The sequence below is a fragment of the Rhagoletis zephyria genome, unplaced genomic scaffold, assembly GCF_001687245.7.
Source record: "Rhagoletis zephyria isolate East Lansing unplaced genomic scaffold, Rhagoletis_zephyria_1.1 Rzeph_scaffold_08620, whole genome shotgun sequence".
NCBI lineage: Eukaryota > Metazoa > Arthropoda > Insecta > Diptera > Tephritidae > Rhagoletis > Rhagoletis zephyria.
This window is the reverse complement of record NW_016165700.1, coordinates 1-20622: the sequence shown is the minus strand read 5'-3', so window position 1 is coordinate 20622 and position 20622 is coordinate 1. Positions and strand designations below refer to the sequence as shown.

General features: G+C 36.3%; 1 long non-coding RNA gene across 1 annotated transcript; it reads right to left on the bottom strand.

Moving 5' to 3' along the window:
- Window positions 1-2397: 2397 nt before the first annotated feature.
- Window positions 2398-3934, bottom strand: LOC108375199 (uncharacterized). Its single transcript, XR_001849136.1, has 3 exons — window positions 3602-3934; window positions 3268-3420; window positions 2398-3196 (listed from the first exon to the last, which is right to left on the bottom strand). It is a non-coding gene; the product is annotated as an uncharacterized LOC108375199 (long non-coding RNA).
- Window positions 3935-20622: the final 16688 nt, after the last annotated feature.

The following is a 20622-nucleotide window of genomic DNA, read 5'->3' as shown; positions in this document are numbered from 1 at the left end:
TTTACGCTTTTAACTTTTGCATTTTTTTGTTTATTTTTTTTGTAAACATCTGTATATATGCATACATACAGATATATAAAGTGTATATATATACATGCATACGTATGTATGCAGGAATGAATTGTAAAAGAGATTTTTACTATAAAAATGCTTGTGGATTCTTTTTAACCAAAAAAACTGTAAATGCATACTACACATATTTGTATGTATGTACACAGTACATTCAGAATTCATTTATTGGGTTAATACTTTGTGGAAAATATTTAGAATACATCAAAAGTAAGTGGGTCAAAAAATTGAATTGAATTGAATTGCAAGTCTCTGCGTGCGATACAATGGAAAATATTCGAGAAAGTAATAATATTTTTGTTATTTTTATGGCCTTATAACAATTATATTCAACAATTAATAAGGTTTCACTAAAAACGGCCTCGAGCTAATAAAAAATTTTTGAATAGAAAGTAACAATGAAAAATTTGTTTTAGTGTAGTAGTTAGAAATATTTTTTTTTATAAAAAAATTAGCAAAATACATCACTTAAAGGTGTAGCATAAATGATTTAAGCAAGAAATTCTTAAAAAGCTTTGATTGTCTCACAAGAGCACGTAAGAGACATGCTCTCGTTCATGGGCTTGTTTATGGAAGACTTTTAACACACTTGGAGTTTCTAAGAATAGCGGCTCTGAATGGAGTTGAAGAAAATAACCTTAAAACTCCGACTCAGAAACTGCTATACAGCTGGCTCTTCTAAGGGGGAAAATCACTTTCTGACGAAGGCATTTGCTAGCACTAATAACGGTCTCTCACCAGAACTTCTTGCCTAATAGAGGCAGTTGTCTGAGAAAGATGCTCGAACAGCTGATTTGGCCATAATGGTATTATATGGGAATGTAGTAGATGATAGGCGGTATGCAGGTACGCTACAGTCGGTTTCAAGAAGGCAAAAACCGCAAAAACGTTAAGCGAAACCGCTGGCTCCATCAGCTGGGGCATACTGGACCACAGCAGGGAGCGTGGCGTTTCATCTTCACCGCCATGTTTTGTGGGTAGCTTAGGTCGCGGAACAGCAAACAACCACTATGTACACGTGTAGGTCTTTAGGTCGGAGAAAATTTAGGAAATCTCAGTTATCGCAGCCCTAACTTTTCCAATCATGAATGACAGGATATGAGGCTAAAAAGGACCGAGAAACACTACCGACACCGACAACTGATTCTATTAGAGGGTGCCAAAAAAATATACTTGTCCCAGCTTTTCGAGCTTGAGTTTTACTAAATGGAAGGTTTTACAGAAAATTGAAAAAGGTTCATCTAACGAAGGGTTTGAGGATTAAAATATTCCCCAGAAGTGCTCCACACATCTTATACTAAAATTAAAGCAGCGCGTGGTTTTTTATGCCGATTTAACAAAAGAAAGTGTCAAAAGTAGAAAACTAGGAGAAATCAAAACTCTCACATTAGCTTTTAAAATGCTGATACATTCTTATATGTATATTAGGATTCAGCATGCTACATACAAAAAAAAAAAAAAAAAATCGGTACTGTTTTTCCATGGGCAATAAATATATTATATTCTAAAACCTATGCCAAAATATTTCGGAAAAATATTGAGATTTACTTGAGCTGCATCTATAGAAAATACTTAAAAAATCGAGTTTTTTTTATAAATGAAATAATTTTTTCACCACAGGTGAGAGAAAAGTTTGAGCTTGAGCTCTTTAATTCCGGTGAATGGAGGCAACCTTTTTTTGGTGATACACTCTAATGTCCGTGGTTTTCTTTTTTTGATCACCTCTATCAGAATTCGTTGTCGTAACTTTGTTATTTGAGAATTTTTTTAACTTGTAGTAGAATGTTTTTATATTTTTTTCATTGAAAATTAGTTTGCAGCTTTTCTGCTGTACGATTTACTCCACAATTTTTATTTAGTATCTTTTATAGTTTATTTTTCATTGCATTTCCTAATTCAAAATAGATTAACACGAGCATTGAATCCTGTTTTTTTTTGCTATAACAAAATTAGTTTTTAAAATATTCCACACTTTCCCCGTGTCCATGTATGTATGCATCAACAAAAATAACACAAACAAATTACCACTTAATTCATGCATATATTTTTTGTACAGTCATTTACTCACACACACACACACACACATACACATATCATTTTTTTGTCTAGCACATAGCTTGATTGACAAGCACATCCTTTCAAGGATGAATATCCATTCAAGTGTTTGTTATTTTTGCTGTATGTACATTTTGATTTTGACAAGCAGAAATTTTTTGCTTTTGTTTTCGCTTGCTTAGATTTTTGGGATTTATTTGCATTTTGATTATTGGCGTTGTTTCTTTTTTTTGTATACAATTATTTTAATATATTCATGTATATGTCCTTGCGATAAAAGAAAATTTATACTTTTTCTATACTTTTTTAAGCCTACCATTTGTTTTGAAATCTATTTTCCTCTATGTTCGTTAGCTGGAGTAGAATATTCGATGTAATCCTTTAGCGTCGTTTTTGTTTTGATTTGGTTGTGTTAGTGGTTGGCGCGAAGGCGAATTTGTCGGTTGGATTGCCTAACAACTTCCGTTGGTAAACCAAGCGCGGCTGAGTTACGGTAAGAGACGCGCGGGTGTTAAACTCGTTGACAGGCGCACAAAAAGCGTTGCACGATGACAGCGCCAAAAACGACAACGATAAGACAAAGCAACGGAAACGGATGCGCGCTACACAGACGGCTCAATCACTTGTATTTCCTGTACGGCAGCTATTCGTTATAATACTTTGAAATTTTTTTTTTTTTACGTTTTACTAAAAATATTTTAGGTCACCAAATTTGGCACGGTTTTCGAGTTTCTGTTATTTTTTGTTTTTATAAAAAAAATGTTTGTTGCTTTTATTTCCTGTAGGCGCACGCCACCAGCGACCTACTGCGAATTAAGAAGCGTCTTTTTTGCGTCTGCTCGATGTGCGAGCGTATTTCAAGCACCGACGACCGTCGCTTTTCACTTTCAAATTCAAAATGCTGCCAAGCGATGATATCAGTTACTAATATAAGCCTGAGAAGCTAGCCGCCAGAAAAACTAAAAGTGGCAGAGGCGGCCACAGCAGATGAAGGCGGCAAGAAAACAGCAGCAACAACAGTAGCAGAGATGACACACACAGACTGCAGACTGGAGTCACAGCTGAGCGCAGTCTATTAAAGAAGATCGTAAAAAAATTTTTTTTTTAAGTCTTTGTTGAAATTCAGAAATGCATCTCCCAGACCTCTCCGAACTCGACGTCGCAGCTAGCCGACTGCATTGCGAAACTTCCTTCATCCACCGTAGCCATCGGTTTATTTTTATTTTTTTATTTAATTTTTTTGATTTGGGTGTTGTGTAAAAACCCTCAGCAAAGCGAAGCGCAAAAGATGTAGCTCTAAAGAAACCGAAAGTGTTACAAAAAAATATTCATTGGAAATTAAAAACATCAACAAAACAACACCAAAAAAGCACAAAAATTGAATAACAAAAAATATTAAATCCACACAAGATCAATATGAAAAAAAAAGCAGGAAAGCAATGAAAGACTCACTGCGAATAGCAGACACAATACTCACACGACCAAGCTACAAATTTACGAAATCAGTAATCCACGCCGGCCAAAAAAATCCGGCATGCTGTCACATCCGTCACTCAGTCGCTCGTTCGGTCAGTCAGTCAAAACAACAGCAGCTGCTTTGCTTGTTCAATTGGCGGACCTGCCATTGTATGTACTTTGTTTGTACGCATGTGTTGAAAGACTTAGCGCAGAGAGCATAGGAGAGCGTTTGCCTCCAGCATAACGCCCCAAGTTGCCGCCGTCGCTGAGCTGTCGTTCATGACAATGACATCGCCCTGCCAACTCTGACCAACAACGATTGCCGGCTGTTGTGCTGTTGCTGCTAATGTTGCAGTTGTAGGTACGTTACATCCAAAAGTCATACCACGAGTCAGCAGTCAAAAAGCCAAGAGGCGGTCGGCGGTAACATGGCGTGTTACAGTGGAGCAATTTTAGTTTTTATAAAACAAAATTTATCAATTATAATTTTATGAGGATCGTGAAAACAGAACCGCATAAAAAAAAACATTTCGCGCACATTGGAAATGTATGTCTCGAGGAGGAGCCTACAATTTTACGTCGCCTCTGAACGGCACCGGCTCTAACCACTCGACAACGGGAAATCCAGGTGTCCTTGGTGTCAGTAGCCAAGATTTTAAGCATGCATCGAAAGTTATTCTTAAGTGCAGGCCAATAAATTTGTTTTGGCACGACTGCTAATACCGGGTGCCTAAATGCATGCTATGCACTGATGCGTTTGGGTAAATTTCCTCTGTGTAATATACGAAATTTTTCCACATTCACTACTCAGCTTCTATGTAATAAAACTTTTTTAGGTTATAATTTGGTGGCACTTAAAAGTAGGCTCGGCCTAGTCTGATGCATCCTCCGTCAATGTTTCCGGAGTTTTTTCACAGACTCTGCGTGGCTTACAACCTTACTGAGGTGGTAACAGATGATAATGCACTACTTTGTGGTCCAATAAATATTTTTTTTTATATAACAAATCAATGAAAATTAACATGCAATATGTCAAAATATTTGAAAACTTATTCACTTTCAATTAAAACGTGGAAAAAAAAAATTGAATATTGCGTCTTTACTGCACCGCTTTAAAAACGCACTTTTCGCGAAGAAGCGTATATACTTATTAATTTATTTCTGGAAATGATGACACAAAGCTAGGTCACGACTTATTTTATAGTTTTCGGGGTCGCTGATTACGAATCTGAAGTAAACGTTTTTATTTTTACAGACTCAAAATGGTGGATCCAATATGGCGGACGATTTTTTTTAATTTTGCGAACTCAGAGTTCGTTACTCGGAGGTTTTTAAGGTCGCTGATTACACTGGTCTACAAATTTCAACTTTTTTTCTGCGAATAAGACGGGACCTGGTGTTTCTGAACGGATTTTTCGTGCTGAACACGAATCCGGGGTCAAAAATGTCCCATCACGTCACGTTTTCGAGAAAAAAGGGGTTGAAACCCCTAAAAACAGCGTTTTTGGCCATTTTCGAAAAATTATAGAGCTGAACCCTGACGTGGTACAAATTTTGCATATATCAGAAATTAAAGGCTAAACCGTGCCCTTTCGAATGAGCCCTATGCCGAATTGATCGCGTGCACCCTTAAAGCAGGGGGTGTATTTGTGTTTAGGGGTGCAGGAAAAATTGATCACAGAAAGAATTTAATCTTAAACGATCATAGAAAATTAATAATGCCAAGGTTTTAACTATATTAAAAGTCGCTGATTACGAATCTGCAGTTAGATTTTAAAAATTTTACTTACTTAATTTAGAGTTTAAGATGAAATTCTTTCTGCGATCAATTTTCCCTGGACTCCTAGACACAAATACACCCCCTGATCTAAGGGTGCATGCGATTAATTCGGCATAGGGCTCATTCGAAAGGGCACGATTTAGCCTTTAATTTCTGACATATACAAAGTTTGTAGCACGTCAGGGTTCAGCTCTACAATTTTTCGAAAATGTCCAAAAACGCTGTTTTTAGGGGTTTCAACCCCTTTTTTCTCGAAAACGTGACGTGATGGGAAGTTTTGGACCCCAGATTCGTGTTCAGCACGAAAAATCCGTTCGGAAACACCAGGTCCCGTCTTATTCGCAAAACCCTTGTAGACCAGTGTTATTAATCTGAAATAAGATTTTAAAAGTTCAGAACGAAAGATCTATATTTGATCTACCATTTATCACGGAAAAGCTAAAAACAAAAACGAAAGTACATAGCGTATGAGTAACATGCTCATCTCGTCTGGGTAACTCATACGCCATGTACATACTTTTCTTTTAACCTTTCCGTAATAAATGGTAGATCAAATATGGATCTTCCATTTTGAATTTTTAAAATCTGATTTTAAATTAAAACCCCCAGTTGTAAATTTTTAAGCGAGTCCAATCGGTTTTGACTTCTTTGTCTGCCATATTGGATCCGTCATTTTCCATTTTTGAAATCTGGCTCGATTAACGAACTCCAGGTGAGTCCCCTAAATTGTTTAAAAAATTTCTGCCATATTGGATTGACCATTTTGAATTAAAAAACTTACTTCAGATTCGTGATCAACGACCCCGAAAGCTATAGAATAAGTCGTGATATAGCTTTCTGTCATCATCTACAGAAAGAAATGAATAAGTATATTAAAGAAATAAAGACGACTTTTGAATTTTCTAATTTGCCACGTTTAATTGAAAATGTATGTATATTAGTTTATAGGTATTTTGACATATTGCATGTTCGTTTCCATCAAGGCGTATTTAACAGGTGATAGCAGCACCGTTTTATTTTCCTTCGCCTCACGGCTTCATATGTCAAATGGCTGCTGTTGATTGGTTGGAGCAGTTGATTGTTTATTGTTTTTTGTTCTCTTTCACATCATTCCTATGAAATTTTTGACAGTCCTCGCCGCAAAAGCAAAAACAAAATACATGTACATTTTGTTGTTGGCGTACCGATACCACCTTATTAAATACGCCTTGGTTTCCATTGATTGAAATTTTGGGCAGAGCTCTGGGCAAGTTGACGTGAATCGTCCCATATGTACATGAGACTGCAGCACTCCCCATAAAAAAAAAACCGGTACTGTTTTTCCACTGGAATTATAAACAATTTACCTGGGCTACGGCTACGGGTTAAATTTTCTACGGAATCATAACAATGAGATGTATGATGTTAGTTTTGATGGTTTTTCAAAGATTGGTTTAAGAAAAACTTGAGCAAGGCACTCCGTACATCCAATCATAGTATGGTAATAGTTTCATCATGCCGAAACGGATGCACGACGACTCGACCTCTGTCCACTTGCGCGCCCTGCTAATGTCATATTAAACATTTTTTTTCTCAACTACACCTTCCCGTAAATATTTCTGCAGTGAAATAATAAATGCTTATGGTTCAGTACAATTTACGCAAATTTTAGGATGACATTTATGATCTATTTTCAATTATTTTCTATTGAAATGATAAATAATTTTTATTTCCAACACAAAAAAGTAAACAAATGACGATTTCAACACGCCAACCGCTTTACAATGTTGGGCGCTTCGATTCATGAAGATTTTATGATTAGGCGAAAACAAGATTACGAATCGTAATGTACAGCGGAGCTTCATTGAAATACATGAGTTTGGCATAAAAGCTTCATACCTTAGTATGGCGAAAAGATTACACTACCATGATTAGACGCCTAATGTGCGGAGTGCCCAACTCAGCCAAAACTTTACGGATTTAGACATACTAGCGTTCGCCCAGCGGTTGAAGTTCAACCTTTTAAATTAAGGCGAGTTGAGGTGGGCTGAGCTGAACGGAGTTGAGTTTATTTGAGTTGATTGAAGTGAATTGAGCTGAAATACCTTGAACAACATAACAGAATATAACATAATATAACATAGCATAACATAGCATAACATAACACAGCACAACAGAACACAATGCAATACAACACAGCATAACATAACAAATCATAGCTTAACATAACATAACACGACATAACATAACACAACATAGCATAACATAACACGACATAATATAACATAACACAACACGACATAACATAACACAACAGAACATAACATGGCATAATATAACACTACACAACACAACAAAAAACACAAAACAATACAACAAAACGCAGTACAAAACAACATAACATGTTATTCTTCAATTTTATTTTTTCCCCTTTTTTGTCTCTACCTTTATCTCTATCTTTCTCTCTGCAGTTTTTTTATCTTGTCATTTTTATATTTATCACTTCCTTGGCTTTAATTCAGATCTTTATCTCTATTCTTTTCTGCTATTATATTTAAATTTCCCTTCCTGTTTGTCTTTATGTTTAGGTTTCTTTACTTTAATTTTAATATCAGCATTTATCCCTTTCTTCTTCTACACACTCAATTTTACCTTCTTCCTTGTTTGAGTCTTAATCTATTTATGTACATACATACATCTTATTCCTTAACTGCTGCATAGCATCCTAGCGGGAAAATGTAATGTATAGTAATCGAAAAAATAATTAGTAAAACAACCCTTTTCAAATTCGAAAATGCATTTTTTTCCCAGGGCGATGTCCTAAAAAAAGTGGGGCATACAATTTTGCATTACCTAGTATCGAGAAATGAATGTGTTTTAATATGAAATTTTTGGAACTTTTAGAATACATAAGAATGCTGATTACATAGTTATCAGTAATATTATCGAGAACGCATAAGAAATACATTATATTATTTATCACGCATGTAATGTATTACTACTTTTCCGACTGGGACGTTTCCGTATTTCAGTATCAATATTAAAGCATACATTTAGGAGGCATTTCCGGCCCAACCATATACATGTTTGGCATTGGTATTGGTGTCACTTTTGAATTGATTTTTTCGCTTTATGTTAAACTAATTTTAAATTTTAGAAATTGCCTGGACATCAGTATCAAAATACCTTTTTAATGATATATAATTGTTTATACCTTAGAATTATAGTTTAGCCGTAAAAGGGGTGTAAAGGAAACATGATTGCCTATTTATATATAAGATGAGGTATCATAGGAGAGGTATTTTTTCATCCTTTTTATTTCTTTGCAAATAAACTCATTCGAAGTGTGAAAAAGAAGGGTAGGGTATACGAGCGTCATTCCAAGTTATATTAAGATGTATTGATATTTGAAAAGTTTAGTGTGAATTTATAGTCAAATACCACTGTGCGCAGCTACCTCACAGGTGACGGTGAGCATGGCAGCCATAAGCAACGCAAAATGTGAGCCAGCATAATGAAGTAGCGGCCACATTAATGAAACCACAAAAACGAAAATAATGCCAACAATGTTAGTAACGGCGCCACGGCGGACGTCAATGACAGAGCGGCTGGCGCAATGGAGCTGGCACGAAGAGATGAGTAAGCGCGCAGGTACTACCAGTTTTGCAACATTTTTTCTCTGAAAAGTTGAAATATTTCACTTAACGTAGTTGTCTCGTAATATGCAAATTTCTCGAAAATTTACATATATGTACATATCCACAACAGACAGGTACGCATGCGTCGTGGCAATCACACAGAGCATGAATACGTGCCTGATGTGGCGAGACTTGAAGTAGTGGATGAGTACAACATGAATGAGTGCATGAGAGAGAACTAGTTTATGATTGAGAGCGAAAAAGGAAAAACCGGCAAACCGATGACGTTTGTTTCGATCTTCTTTTTCAACCTTTGCTTCATTTCGTTGGTTTCTGTTAAGTCACTGGCAAATAACGGTTTTTGGAAAAACAAGTTTGTGATGCTTACTGGCGCTGCTATTGACATTTTAGCTTTTGTTATTAAGGTATGCACATAAGTACATACATTCGAGTGGCAAACTAGCAAGCGGAAAGAAATTTCGCTTTCATTTGAATTTCGAGCGCCAAATAGATATTTAAAGTGTGTTGGTCAAGTTACACCGCGAACTTGTGATTACTCTCTCTCTCTTTCTCTCCCGCTTTGCTTTACTTCTTTGTGTGGTTTTATGTTACAACATAAAATTGTTAACCAGTTTTACCATCTTCACTGGGATTCCTGCAGCATCTGCTGCTGATCATTGGCGCTTGCGACATAACGTTGATTGAGGCAGAGGAAGCTCAAAACTGGTCTGGCTCAAGTTTGTGCATTATACCACAATGCTTTCAATATTGACCTCCACTTGCACTCTCCACTCTCGATATCACTCTTCCTCTGATAATTTCACTTTTGCTTTCGATTACTCGCCTGCGGTTGTTCATCAGGATTTGTGGTCAAGATTTTGCAAGCGAGGGGTTTTATTAATGTTTTTTTTTTGTTGGAATCGGCATTTATGTCTTTTCACCTGCGTACAATGCTTGCAGCCAATATGGTTCGCCAACATATTTTGTTGTTATATCATCTCTGTGTTTAGCTCCATGAAACTGGCATGCCATTTTTGCTGGTAATTCTATTTTGCGCTTACGACACTGCGAAGTTTTCCAGTTGCACCAACCAATGGCCGGCTATATTTCCGATTCATCCCTTTGCGTTTAATATTGTGGCAATATATTTTTTTGTTTGTATGTGGTTACACACCAAAGTTGGCTAGAATGCGCTTTGAATTTGTGCTTCTTATTATTAAAGTTTTTGCATTCTTGTGCGGCGCTGTTGTTGGTGCTGCATGCAAACGTAACCACTGTTACTTCATCGGAATATGAAAATGAAGTTGTCCATCGCTGGAAGTTACTGAATGTGGCGGTTGCAATACAGCATTTCAGTATATCTGACTGGCGCTCTGCAAAGCTCTGTGTAAAAAAGGCTGGAAGAGTAAAATTTTAACTGAACTGCATACATATATATATTTTTGAAATACATACTCGAAACGGATTTTAGGAAATACTGTTAAAGCCCGAATTAAAAAAAGGCTTTGATTTTTATCAGAAATTGGTGAAAGTTGAAAAAATAAAAAAAAGGGGGCCATCAAACCAAAAGTAAAATGTTTCTTTGGGGACTAATTAAAGATTTATTCCCATTATACAATCGTGAAATTCCAAATGGCCAAGCCAATAAAGCTGATGCTATCCAAAACTCGTAATCTTTGAAATTTGTACATCAAGTGTGCGTTAATAAATCGGCCATTTTTAATTTCGTGACTTTAATATCAGAGTCAAGTTCAAAGACTTCAGAAAACGTTTTTACTACATTCAAAATATGAAATTTGTCAACAAGAAAAATGCTACATATTTCTACTTCGACGGTTTCTTTAATTTTTCTACATTCAGATTTGCTAATAAAAATTGAAACTCTTTTATACTCCAAATATTAAAAAAAATATCTAATTCGGTTAAAGATTAAAATAGATTTCAGAACAAAATCAGTCCATAATTTCCCACTGTGTGACAATTCCATGAATTTTCTTTATATATAAATTTAACTCATAGACTAAACTCAAAAAGTACTGGATAGTTTTCAGCCAAATTTTCGGAGATTATACCGTGCTAGGTGGCGCTGGAGTCGAGTTATGTCAAAATCTTATTAACTTGTAAACCGATTTCATTCAAATTTAAATAGTATCCGCTGAAGCTGAGATATATGTATTTATAAAATCCGTATTCATCCTTCTGCACAAAATTGGCCCAATAGATAGCGCTGGAGTCGAAATATATAAAAATCCTGTTTTTATGGCCTGTTTGGCTCCGTGTTTATGTTATACGAATTCAATTTTCACATTAATGATGATGTTAAGCATGCACATAAAGAAGAGAAAGATTGTGAAAGAATACCTTTGCGATCTTGCAAATGCCTCCGCTTCAAGAAATTGCTTAGGGCGGCCGTTACTGCAACAGTAAGACTCAAAAAAAAGAAAAAAAAAATGATTTCATGGACCAAAGGATTCTCTGGCCATTCTGATATCCTAGGCACATCAGGTGGTCAGGCGTGTATCAAAAGGAAATATTTGCAATCGAGGAGGTAGCCCGGAGTCTCGTTCAAAGACCTAGTGGGAACAAACGTATGTTCTGTGGCAGTCCGGCAGCCCGCAAAGCTTTACACTCGCACTTAGACAATGAACTTAGACTTACTGAATGATTTACATCTCTAATCGAGAAAGACCAGCTTTATGTAACCTAATTAATTTAGGTGCTTGAATGCCCACATTTTAAGAGGAATTGTAAAAGTGGCGTATTAGCAAGGAAAGATTCGACCACATGCTTTCACGAAATAACCCGGTAGGTCCATCAATGGCCTATTTAAGAAATCACATCGTTCATTTAGCTAATTAACGGGAAAACTCCTACGTTCTGTGAAACAGAGAGGATCCTTTGCCCCCTACAGCAGCAAATGCACAAATGTGCCCTTCAGTTTACTTATAAGGCCTTTTATTGGCTTATATGACATAGGACTAGAGGTTGACGCATCGGACCAATGTTGTAATTGGAAGATAATAGAAGAAGATAATATAGGTGACAAACGGGCTCGATTATTTGAATAAGCAGCGTTTATTTGCATTAACTAATGCATTTTCCTCTTTTAAAGCAGCCGAACAAATGCACGAATTTTTGGAAATTAACTCGGATCAGGGGAATTTTTGATTACAACACTGGTAAAAACGGACAGCTGTTGTCTTTTGTACAAGTAGGCAAACAAAGTAGGCGAGTTTCGCGTCTGCGGTAGTGGAGTGGTGAGAGACCATCGGCAAAGCTTAAAATATCGGAAGGGATTCGTATTCCATATGGAATCACAACGCTTCTATTCATGGCCTAGACGTAACGAGGGTTCTGCTCCCTAGTCGTTTCAACCTAAGCTATACTAAGAAGTTTTACTTTACAAACCATTTTTGCTTTCAGCTATTTTTGCATTGGCCAACGCGGAAGGTCTTATCAGGCGCCGCGAAGCCAGCGGACATTTGCTAGTCTTCGATACAAAGTATGTTCGAAACTTTTTGAAACATCCCTTTTTGCTTGCCTGCCACAGTTTTTGGATGTACATTTGTATGTATATTGCCACTGTACTTCCTTCTTTTCTGAGTTTAGGCAGTGACTTAATACTTTTAAAGTATGCCGCTGTTTTCTTCTACTTTTCCTATTGTTTTTCTATTACTTCTAGTTCATCGGCTGGTGGATTTATTAAGCGGTCAAACTGTTTAGTTCTTTTTTTTGTTTGTGACTCAGCTTTTGTGGTTTGTTTATTAATATTGCAACACCAAAATTACTTTATTTCTAACATTGCAGCAATATTATATTTTCGTAATAAGTTTAAAAAGATTTTCACTAATAAAGGTTTAAAGTTGTGTTGTAATTTCTATGCTTTTCAACGCTTTTGCGAGTTGGTCTTTTAGTCTTTGGACTTTTTGTTTTGAAATACTCTTCTTAAATTAATAAGAAATTAGTCACTGTCTTTCAGTTTATTGTATTCGGGTCAAGATGTATGTAGGTACTTTGTAGTGCTCACCGATTAAATAGATTATATTGCTGTTGCTTGCAGTGATGTAACAATTTTTATGCTTGAAGTGATTCAACGACTCGCTATTCAAATTCAATTTTTCATGCAAAACGCTTTGGTGTAACATAATTTCTATTTAACGGGAAATTGATAATCTGCGCGGTTAAATTGCTGATTCATATACGTTCATATACATGTACATATAACATTTATATTGTATATATCATCAGATTAACCTAAAAATAGCCACAAACCACGCGAAGATATAATGCTTTAATAATTGAATTTATTCACGCACTTTTTATGATTTTTTTTTTAATCTCTTTTTGATGATGCACGAGGGGACTCAATCTACTGCATGAATTATGAGCGAGATAAACAAAAAACTAATTTAACAAATAAAAACACATTATTTACGTTTATAAAAACCTATCTCAATAACTACTCGACCGATCTCAACCACGGCTTCTCAAGCGCCGTATTGAAAATTCTTGAAATCGGATAAAAACCACGGACTCCACCAACGTAACGGTAATTTCAAAAAACTCAAAGCTGGCTATATTTTATGAGGAGTAGGTTTTGTCCGATTTCAAAAATATGTAATTTGGTACTTAAGGAGGCTAAGCACACGTGTGTACCAAATTTGGTCGAGATCAGTGGAGCACTTTTTGAGATACGTCACCCCCATTTTCCTAAAATTTCTTAAGAATCCACTTTTTTTGCTAAAGGGCGATTGTATATATATATCAATTTTGAATAAGTATTGATGAACTCCTTACCCACACTGCTCAAAAAATCTGAAATTTCGGAACATACACAATTCGACAACTTTTATGCGATTGCAATAAGTGAGGTAGCAATTTATTTGAAAATAGATTTAATTTTAGATAGTACTCCATATTTTGAAATTGTAGAAATTATCGATGGTCAAAATTAAAAAAATTTATAGAAATGTGGGTGTTTTTTTAATTTACGCGAGAAAAAATCCCATTAACCCTGGTCCGACAATAGACTGTTATATATCATTTTAAAGGCCTATATATCATCCTCCCAGATCATGTTCGATCTTTGAAATCGAATTAAAAATAGTCATTCAAAAACTCATAAATCTACAAAATCCTATTTTCTGAACTGAATCGACAGGTCGCGACTTCTAAAAGCCCTTTAAAAAATCTATAAAGATAGGCAAATAAATAAAACATTTTCGATGGGCACCCTAATGTACATATACTCGTTTGGAGAAAGCAGGTGGCAACCTTAATCAAAAAAATAAAGCTTTATTGCACACCTAATTTTCTAATTTTTAGACAGGTGGCAACTTTATAAGAAAAATAAAACCTTATTGCACATCTGGAGGTTAAGTCCTTCCATTTGACAGCTCGTCCTTCAGTCCAGCGAGCAGACCAAATCTTATAATTTTGCATACAGTTGCCAACCCTCTTCGAAGAAATAAAACTTTATTGGTTATCTAAAGACTAAGCCATTTCTTTGGACACCTCACTTTTTAGAATTAAATGAGCTGTTCAAATCGGATGCCATTAAAAAAAAAATGCCTTCCCCTATTATATGTAAGATAGTAATTTTTAAAAAGTTGGCAAGCCTACCAGAAAAATAAAAGCTTATTGCACTTCCGGAGACATAGCAAACCTATTCAAAAAATAACACATTACTGAACATCTAGAGGCGAAGCCCTTTCATTGAACACTTTATTCTTCGTATTCCACATCCCACATATCATCAGTTTTTTCACAAGTGGCAACACTTTTCGGAAGAATAAACCTTATTGCACATCTGAAGTTAAAACCCTTTCCTTTGAGACCTCATTCTTTTGTAATTGAGTGAATTGCGCCATTCTGATAATTAAAAAAGAATGCCCACCGTATTATATATAATGTGGTAAGTTTTAAATAGGTGGCAACCCAACTAAAGAAAAAATGGAAAAGCTTATTGCCCATATCCTAGTACAAAGAAGATATAATTTTTAATAAGGTGACAACCCTTCTCAAATACTAATACATTATTGATCGTCTATATATAGGCCCAGACCTTTCATTTGACATTTCATTTTTTATAATTCAGCGAAAGGATCTTATAATTTTTTAAACAGCTGGCAACCCTAAAGGAATTCTAAGTACTTAAAATAATATCCATATCGATACAGATTATATTAAACCAAATCTCGTCCAAATTCGTTCAGTAATCTTCGAGATTAGCATTGTCAAAAAAATGCGATCTGGCTTTATATTATGTAAGCGTAACATAGTAATTTTTAAAGAAATTGCAACCCTACTCAAAAAAATGAAAGTTTTTTTACATGAGAAAACTGTGCCTTTTCATTTGGTATCCCATTTGGGTATCCAACGAATGGTGAAGATCTTATAATTTTTAAACAGGTGTCAACCCTACTGAAAAAAATAATACATTATTGCACATCTAGATGATAAATATTTTCATTTGACAGTGACGGTGCGGGACTGTTACCTTCGCTTATCAAGATTGAAAATAGGTGGTAACCCTACTCAAAAAAAGAAAGAATTAATGCTCATCTAGAGACCAATTCCTTTCATTTCAGTCGATTTTATTTCGACTATGAATATGCCTCATAATCTTTAGACGCTTGTCGGGGTTATCATCAAAATGAAACGCTCAAATTTAAGTTTGCTAATGTTTTACATTGAAATTCGGTTTTGCGTGAATGGTACGAAATCCAGCGCCTAAGTAGACAAAGAGGAAATATTTGAATACGCATTTGTGTAAGAAAGAAACCTCCATCCTTCATTGTGGTTCTGATATTCGGTGGTTCTGGAATTCTGACATTCGGTTAATATCCGGTGCATATTGTTATTCAGATATCCGTATATTCGGAGTTTTAATAAAATATTCGCACAAAATTCCCAGCTCTAATATCTAAACATCAATTTGCTGAATATTTTGCCGGCACTTTCTTTTTTTTTACATTACGAACGAATAAATATCTACTTAATATATAGAGATGGCAAGCGTGCTTGTACGCTGCTTGTATTAATATATTATAAAGGGTGGCCCATAGAGCGTTTTTCCTCGAATCATTTGCTATTTTGACAGTGACAGCTCTTTCCCGCAGAAAGTCTGTATTACCTATAGATCCCCGGAAAGAAAAGAATCGATTCGCGATTGAAAAACTTTGGAAAATAATGCAAATTTATTTCCAAAGTCCACGTTGTGTAGCTCAAACAGTGCGTTTATTGAAAATAAGTTTATGCCGAAATGAGACACCCACTGCGCCTGCTGAACGCAAGTTTGTGCAAAAATTTCGTGATACTGGCATGGTAATGGACAACACTCACGGTCCCGGCCATCGTACGGTGCGCACTGACGAGAATCTGGCTGCCGTAGCCGAGAGTGCGCGACTCAGTCCCTGAGAATCGACTCACCATTGATCTCAACAACTCAACATATTTCACGCATCTGCCTTATGCAAATGTTGTACAAAGGCTTCGCATTATTCGCTTACAAGGTTCAATTCACACAGAAATTGAAGGCACTCGACCTCTCGCCACCTTATCCCTTCTCAGTTTGGGCTTGCTTGATAAACGATCTTTTGTGGCCGGAAAATGAAGACATGGACTTGGACGATCTTTGGCTTCAACAGGCTGGCGTACCATGCGAAACAGTCTTTCCCGATTGTTTGCCCGCCAAGTTAAGTAATCTTCTTATCGATATCAATTGGCCACCTCGGAGCTACGATTTTTTTGTAGGGTGCCTTAAAGGACCGATGTTAAGCAAACAATCCATTAACGATTCAGGCACTGAAGGCGAATATCGAGTAAAAATAACTGGATTATTTGCTCTTCCTAAAAAAAAACCAGTAATATACCGAAACAATTTTATTTTTGTAATTTTTTTGTGAATTTTGAAAAAGAAACCACTGTGTGGACCATCCTGTATATATAATATAACGTACTTGTAACATACATATAAACTTGCATACGGTAATAGGTAAGTGCCCACATGGAAGTACATACGTTAACGGCGACAAGTGAAAATCGCTAGTAGGGCTAAAAGCTTGCAGTCGCATCCGAGACAATGACACTAATAGGAGTGCAATGGTGGCAACTGCCAATGTACCAAAGGAACAAGGTTAAACAGAAAATGCAATTATAAAACGGAATGATATGCATTATGAAGATCAGAAAAGGTTTCCACGTGGGCACCATGTCAAGAGAAGTCAAAATCACGTCTGTCTTAGCAATGAATGCAGCGACACGACAGAAATGTGGCAAGGGCAATAGCAAGTGATGAAAACTTTCGATTTTTATGCACTGCAACGTAGGGCAAATAAGCAACCACGACAAAAAGCAAAACGACAACTAGCTGCACTACATATGTATGTATGTATGTTGAAGATTTATCGCGCCCAAATGAAAGTGAAATGCTTGCTGCTGCATAACGAAATAAGAAGAAGAAGAATCGCTCTATCCCTGTTGTTGTTGGCAATGCACCGTCGGAAATTATGTTGCATCACGGATGCACATGCACGTACAAAAGCTGCTGCTTGACGAGTTGCAAAAGCCACAAATGGAGGCTGAAAAAAGTGCAAAGAAGAAAAACGAGAAGCAAGACGCATTGAAATTGAAGGCAGATGTTGCAGCCACAATCAACAAATATCTTTTGCAGGTAACTGTAGCAAGTTGCCGTGGTGTCGTTGTTGTTGTTTTTGTAAGCAAATAAATTCAGTTGCAAAGGTGCAAAGAGTAGAAAGAGAATGCCAAATTTAAATCCCGAAAAGTTGTCACTGCTCACTATGTTAATGAACATCTCGGTAGGCGATGAAAGAGGATGAACAGTGGTGGTAGTAGTAGAGAATGTCAAGAGGGCGAGCTTTTTGCGACAACGAGATAAGGCATACTCACTCGCAAAAGTGCAGCAGAAGTGCCTCAAATGAGTTTACCTTTATAAATTTCAATACACTGGATCCATATGAAGTTTACAGAGTGCAAACGTACATCTACATATGTACATATATGTAGGTATGTATATGTATATTTGTGCGTGTACATAAATCGCATGCAGCAAAGGCAAATGTGTGCACATGGAGTAATTATCAAGTTGTGCAGAGCAAATGGAAAATATTTTAAGAAGTGAAATTGCATTCCAACTGCCTTGCCTTGACGTGCAGCAAACAAACAACAGAGGCACAACAAACAAAGAGACAGCAATGTTCAGACTTATTACAGAACACTCATTAGTCGTTGATGTTGTGTTGGCGGAGAGAACATGCTGGCATTTTTTAACAAGTTTATTTACATATGTACATATATGCTGATGTGCATCTGTTTGTTTTTTGCAGATAAAGTTGATATCGCCTTTCTGTGCAAAATATTTAAATTACTGTTCGGGCTGGTGGTATTGGAATAGACTTTGATTTTATTAAAGATCTCAACTTTTATATAAAAATAGTTATAACTGCAGGCATGTACAACGGCAAGTAGGGACCCATGAATCGGCATTATACCAAATCCTTAAAGACTTGTACTGAATTATTAATTTAGTCCGGAGATGCGCCTGTCACTCAGGAATAGTTTTCTCCTATATTAATTCCCAAAGCAGGAAACAAGTCCCTTGACTTAGCCAAATCATACAGACCTATTATCTTAACTTCCTTCATTCTAGAAACACAGTATAGATACTGTTAGACCTCCATAATAAGAGCACGCTGAGCGCAGCCACTCCCTTACATCGCACTCAATTTGCTAATGTCAGAGAGGAATCAAATGAATTGGCTTTAAAGCTTTATAGCACTGATAGGCATTACCTTGCCCATGGGTAAAGCTCTTTTAAGCTTTCTATACATTTTGCATAGGCGCGAGCAGAGTAAAAGCTCTCTCTGCCCAACGCTGCTTTATAGTGATCAAAGGCGGCAAGACAATGGACCTAATGCATAAAAAGTGAGCTTAAGCTCAGACTAAATTTTCGCACTGATCAAGTGAGTTAAAGCTCAAGAATTTGTATTGAAAATCGAGTCGGAGCTTAAGCTCACTTTTTATGCATGAGGCCCAATGTCTCTTTGCGCCTTTTTGGAATTGGAGGGGGCTTTTGATAAAACTGCCCATGGTTATATCTCAAGGGCATTGGTTCAAAGGAAATATACCAGTCTATTGTCAACTGGATGGACATAATGCTTCGTGAAAGGTCATTTATGCTTTGCTCTGGCCATTTGTAGTGGACGACCTTCTAGCCAGACGAATTGAGAGTGGTCAAGATGCCTTTGGGCACGCAAATGACCTGGCAATTTTAGTTTAAAGATAATTGCGCAATACTTTTTCGGACGATACAAGTGCAGCTGTTCGTGTGATCTCAAACTACACCCGGTGCCAAAATTATAAGCGCGCCATATATTGACAAGTTTTGTTATTTAATTTTAGTTATTTTTTTCTGGGACCCGACAACGTGTTCCGTTTTCGGTTTGGTTCTGCACGGGAACAAAATGTGATGTCAGGAACGTTCCCGCAAACGAACCAAATGGGAACAAAAGTACTGAGAGCAGTTTGTTATTAATAAAAAGAGTAAAATGAGAAAAAAATGTCCCAAGAACGTTTTCAATAAGAAATAAGAGCGAAAGTATCGCGAACGTTTTAAAGGAGGATCAAATGAGAAAAAAAGTCTGAGGAACTTAACGTTGATAAGGAAAGCTGGCTCATTTCAACGTTCAGATCGTTTATCATTAAGTTGAGCTGTCCATTTATGGATTTTTTTCTGTGTAAGAAAAGTTCGTGTCTTAAGTCTTTCGTTGACTTAATTTGCGTAATTCTCTTTCAGTTATGTTTTGATTAAATCTAATACTTAACTATTTCAAACTAATGCAGCGTTATGGGGAGAATTTTGTTCTCGTTTCCATTTTTCGCAAAATAGTTCAGAAAATATATATTCCCGTGTCATTTTCTGTTCTACGAGAGAAAGTTCATTAGACTTTTGATCCCCATTTTGTTCTTGTCCGAACGTTTCGGAGACTTTTTTGTTCCCCATTTTTGTTTTCTTAAAAATATTCCCGAAGGTATTTTTCGCTTTAGGAATGTTCCCCCGGGTTTTGTTCATGTATAATTCCTGCTGAGAATGTTCTCGACAGTTTTGTTCTATTGGTTGTTCTTCCGAAGAATTTGTGCTCATTTTGGTTTTGGGGTTTTAAGCGTTCTTGGGAACAAAACTGCTAAAACGACGTTAAGAAAGAAAGTGCATAGCAAATTCAGATTCTACGATTAATTCTGAGCAAAAATTTAACCCTCCTAATTTTCAAACAAAACAGCAGTATACTTTATGAAGAAACTCGCAAATTTTTGTAAATTGAAAATTAATTTCGTTCAGAAAAAGTCACAATAAACTGATTTTTCTTTTAAAAATTGGGGGGGTCAATCGTCATTTTTGGTATAGATATGGTTTTTATTTTCGCATACTATATTTTTTGCAAGAGTATATAGTACGCCGACCGAAAAAATAGTACAATACTATATATTATAGTACGATTGCCAAACCTACTTTTGAGCCTTAGGGCAATTTCACAGTGCGTAGTTAACTCAGAAACGGCAGTTAACTAGAGATGTTCAGTACAAAAATCTGTAGTTAACTGCCGATTCTGAGTTAACTACGCA